This window comes from Myotis nattereri (genome assembly GCF_964212035.1).
Source record: "Myotis nattereri genome assembly, chromosome: 5".
Lineage (NCBI taxonomy): Eukaryota > Metazoa > Chordata > Mammalia > Chiroptera > Vespertilionidae > Myotis > Myotis nattereri.
The window spans coordinates 89,982,738-89,988,110 of record NC_138080.1 but is presented as its reverse complement, the minus strand read 5'-3'; positions in this window follow the sequence as shown (position 1 = coordinate 89,988,110).

Sequence of the window (5,373 nt, the reverse complement as noted above, 5' to 3'; positions counted from 1 at the left end):
AGGTGAGACCTTCCCCCACTGCCTTGGGCCTCCTTGGGCCCTGGCTCTGCTGGGAGCCTGCGGGCTGGTGAAGGACAGCAGTGTCACCCCCTTTGTGGCACATCTCACATTCCCAGTTATTTTTATTAGAACATTTTCATTCTACCGATGAACACATTATCTTCCTTTTAAAAAAATGTTTCAGCCAAAGTTAAAGTCCCCGAGGAAAACCCCTCTTCCCTGTCCACTCCCCCTCCTGTTACCAGTTTGGTGTGAGAAATATGTATCTACTAGAGGCCTGATGCACAAATTCGTACAAGAGTAGGCCTTCCTTCCCCCCGGCTGCCGGCACCAGCTTCCGACTGGCACCTGGGAGGGCTTCCCTCCAACCCGGCTTTGTCCGGAATGACATCCGGTCTAATTAGCATGTTACCCTTTTATTATGATGATAGATACTCCCAGAACACATACACGCTATAGTATTCTCTTCCCACATGGTAACACTGTAGAGGTCAGTCTTGTAAAGGACCCTGGCAGGACTGTCTTCAGCTGCATTGTCAGCACGTGGCTGCCCCCCAGGGATGGGCAGGTGGTTTCCCTTCTCTGCTATCATCAAACACACTGCCCTGTGCACAGCAGCCAGGGCTTCTCCGAGGGAAATGCCCACCTGCGGAGCCTGGACTGCCCGAGGGCGCGGGGTTCCCGCAGGGAACTCCCCTCTGTGGGGGGTGCAGGGCTCTAATGTGTTTTGTTCACTCAGCCTGTTAGACTTGCAGGACTCTTGGGACCTCTGAGAGCAGCCAGGCTGGCTTTTCACAATGCGCTTCAAGGAATCTTGGGGTTCCAGACAGGATGGGGGACAGGGAGGAGGGAGGGTCCAGACCCTCACCCCCACTCCAGCCAGAGCACCTGCCTTTACCTGGTTTCCAATGAAGTTTCCCTGTAAGGAGAATCACGCTGTTGTAAAAGTCACGGGTTTCTGATGTGGCCCAACCCCTGGCCGGGCACAGGCTTCCCTTCGGTGTCACACCTTCTGGATCTGTTCCCAGTAGAGCAGCTTCTTGCTGGTGACGCCAGGTGGCCGCACCGAGCTCCCAGACGACAACCCCCAAGGTGGCCTCTACAAGTGTGGCTCTTGTGCCGCTGGGTTGGCATTTTAGGGTGTTCCCAGCGGGGTCCCAGCAGGCCCCTCACAGCACCCACATTTCTGTAACCTTCTCAGGCTCACACGGGGGCGGGCTGTGTTAAAGTGCACATGGCTGGGTTCTGATTGAGTGCTTTGGGGGAGCCGGAGAATATGCATTTTAAAGCCTTGCAGGAGGTTCTGAGGTCCCAACACTGGCATTGCAGACAGCTAGCCAGGGCCCCTCCCGCAAATCGCAACCATGCTGGGAGGGCTAGAAAGTCGTTTATTTTATTCAAAGTTTTTGCTCCTTGGACAGAGGGACTCTGAATTCATCTGAGCCAGGGTTTCCCAAAGTGGGGTGCCTCTGCTGCTGGAGAGGTTGTTAAAATGCAGGTTTGCCCCCCGCTCATCTGTCAGAAAACTCTGAGAGTGTGGCCTTGGAATCTTGTATTTTAAGCAAATTCTCCAGGGACAGCCATGAAGTCCAATTCCCTCCAAACCCCTAAAAGATGAGGAAACTGAGGATCAAGAGGTAAAGGTGACCTGTCCCCAATCACAAGTCACATCAGTGGCAGAACTGGTTCTAGACTCTGAGCCTCCACACCAGGGCGAGGCACTTGTCACCATCTGGCAGGTCTGAAGGCACTTTGCCCCCTGAGACACCCCACCTGCTGGCTGTCCCACGACAGGCCTCTACTATCTGGGGAAACTATCTACAACCCCATGGACATGACCTCTGACCTCTGATTTGACTGAGTCACCGTGTGTGTGGGGGGGGGGGGTAGCAAAGGGGGGCAGAGTGGCTGTGCATGCAAACATCTGTGTCTCCACCCTCCTCTGCAAGGTCTTGCTCAAGGTCGGACAGACAGACATGACCAATGGGTACAAACGGAACCCCATTTTATTAGCAGTTAGTTCGATATTGTACATTAATAGAGGAAGGTTCCCACTGTTAACACAACCCAAAACGGCTGGTTTGAGAGCCCTGATCAGGTGAGCTGGGTAGCGCCCCCTCTCCACACCTCTCCCCACCCCAAGGGAAGGAAACCTGGGCCTGCTCCCCCAGCGTGCCCCCCCACCCTCTCCAAGTCAGCCCTCTCCTCTCCCCAGGAAATGACATGAATTTCATGCACAAATTACAAAAGGAGCCCTCTTGCTGATAATAAACGCTAGCATAGTCTTAAAAAACCCTCTCCTCCCTCATTCTCCTCAAGGGCCACAGAGAGGGAGGGAAGGAGGAACTTAGGATAAAACACAGCCAGAGTCTCCCCAAGCCCTTGACGTTGACCCATGCCCATCCCTCCAGGAAGCTGAAAATATCTCCAGTCTAGGCTGGTGCTTGCCCGGGGGCAGCCAACCCAGGGATGGCAAACCCAGAACCCAGCATCGCCTGCAGGGAGTGGGGCGGGGATGGGGCTGCCTGGGCCCTCCATCCACTCTTCAACTATGGCAGACCCCTTCTTCCCTGACATCTGAAAACCCGGCTGTAGCTCCACCTGCTCGGTGTATAAATGGGGGGGCTGAGGCCCTGGGAGGAAAGCTGTCAAGCAGCTAAGGTACCAGTTGGGACGCAATTGCCCACCTCCTGCCTCCAGCCCAGGGCTCTCTCTTCTCCTTACACCACGGTGAGGGGTGGGGGACGGTTCCCCAGCTAGACCTTTCCCCGCCACATCCCAGGGGCCTGGCTCTGCTCCAGTGCACACTGACCACGGGCCTCCAAGAACCGGAGACCCAGAACCACAAGAGAGAGAGACAGAGACAGAAAAAGACAGACATGCAGTTTGGTGCCCTGTGTTCCATCACCAGGATCAAAGGGGGACATCTCATTCCCAAGAGGCCCAACACGACTTGGTCTGGCCTCCATGCACGCAGCCTCCTCCTCCTAGAGGGCCCCCAAGCCTCCGCCCCCCTGCACCCCAGGCCTGGCTGCAGGGCTGCCTCCTGCGCTCCTCTGAGCTCCTGGAGCTCCAGCCGGCCCCTCTGCTGGTTTGGCACTTGGTACAGGTGGCAGCAGAGGGGCACCTTAGGGTGGAGGGAAGTTGTCAAGTCAGCACAAAGGCAAACCTCCTCACACCTCAGGTGTTCGTGACAGTACAGGGGCTGGGGGCTTCGCCTGACGCCAGGAGGAAACTGCAGAACGCGGCCTGTCTGCGCAGCAGGCCTGCTGGCCTCGGAAGCAACGGCATTTAAAACTCAGAGTGAGCTGAAGGACTTTTCCACATTCAACGAGCCTTAAACTCACAGGTACAAACGCAGTGTCTGCCCCTTGATTGGATGCAAATTCCAAACCAGGTGTAAGTTATTTGGGGGAAAGGAAAATGGGGGTTGGAGAGCAGATGTGAGGAATTATCGTTTCAGGGGAGATATTGGCCACTACAGAGAAGAACGTCCTCAGTCTTAGCAGATGCAGCCTGCAGCATTTTGGGGTGAAGTCTCGTGATTTTTACTTTTAAGCTGATCCAGAAATGTAGAGAGAGAACCACAATGTTCATTTTAAATCTAGACGGCGGGTGAAATCCATGGGCCGCCCGCCCAGTGTTCTGCTGCTGCGGACAGACCTCTGCCCCCACCTGGGCCCTGACACTGGCTGCTCCTGCTTAGGGGTTTGGAAAGGGCCATCGTTAAAGTTCAGACTCGTCCACCATCACAAGATGCCTGCCCTGCCGGTGGCTCTAGAGCTGCGAGTGGCTGAGGCGGTAGCTGGCCTCCCCGGCTCCCACCTTGTGGGGCAAGGGCTCGTGGTGGGGTCAGCAGAAGGGATGGTGAAGTCATCCACACGGTTGAAGCTCCCCCCGCCCCTCTCTCTGGCCAAACCCTTACAGTGAATCAGTGAGCACTAAGCTGGTGCTGCTGTGCCCACTGACCTCTGGTTCTCCTCCCGACGGGGCCTGTGCTCAGTGGCTGAGTGCCCCGGAGACTTCTCTCCTCTGTAACCCCTGCAGTGGGTCCTGGAGAGACTCATCAGTGGGAAAGGAAGTGACAGCAGGGACCAGATTTGTATGTGGCAGGGCACGTGCCCAGCCTCCCAGAGGGCCTGGACAACAGCCCCAGTGTCTCCTCTGCTCCCACAGGTCTCACCCCTGCGTGACCTTCCTTGGGCCTGGGGCTCGGAGAAGGGGAGCTGCCGGCCCCTCAGGCCCCGTTCAGAGCTGGGGGGGCGGGGGCCAGATGTCCAGGCCCAGAGGGCAGACTGCTGTGAGGTCGCCAAGATCACGGAGCCCTCGCCCTCACCCTCGCTGACAGATGGGAAGTGAGGCCTGGGACTTGCCCCAGGGAAGTCCCTGCTGCACTCTGGGAGTCTGGTTCCACAAGCGGGCAGGCCGCCTGCCCTGCCCAGACACTCTGCCCGCCTCTTGCGGGACTGACCGTGCTCAGGGCTCCCAGGCCCAGAGGCCCGACGAGAAACACAGTGGGAACGCTTCTGGGTAGACCGGGAAACCACACGCAGTGGTCCCGAGGGTCCAACCCTCTCCATCCCAGTGGAGAATTGGGGAGGGAACTGGTTCGCAGTCTGGGAAGGGCCTTTGGAGATGAGGAGAGTATGACAGGGATGCAAATGGAGGCCTGAGAAGCTCAAAGGCACCCTGGCTGGGAAGAAGTGGTTTGTCCCGGGTCCTGGAGTGACCGAGGGCGAGAGGGAGGGCAGGACCTGGCAGGGGCGGGGGAGGAGGGCTCAGAGGCAGTGGCGCGGCAGGTAGGGCACTGACTGTGGCAGGAGCTGCACGTCGTCCTCAGCCCCTGCTCCCAGCAGCTGTGACGTGTCTCCACACCCGGAGGCCTTCCAGCCTCAAGGGGCCAGGCTCTCGGAAAGGCCTTCCTGGGGGTCAGTCCGAAACTGAACTGGCAGTGGGAGGGGCTGGGAGAGCACCCAGTTTAGTCCCTTCACATTGTTAAGAGGAGGGTAGGAGCAGACCCCAACCAGCGAACCGCCCAGAGCCCCACAGTCTGCAGGCCCCGCGGCTCCAGCGCCCAGGGCAGCACCCTACCTAGCACCGTGTGAGGGCACAGCGGCCTCCGCCCAGGACGCCACCCAGCCCGCTGTCTCCTTTGGCCAAAATTCCCCAGGCTCCCTGGGGAGAGTGGGTCTTCCCCATGGACCCTGCCACCTCCGTACACCCGGGCAGCCCAGAGAGCCCTCTCGGGCACCTGCACAGTCGCCCGGCCCGGACCGTGAAGACACGCCCGCCCTCCCTCCCCTCACGGAGAAAGACACCCTTTGGGCCTGGGGCTTGCCACCATTTTGTATGACTGAATTAAAAACAAACCCA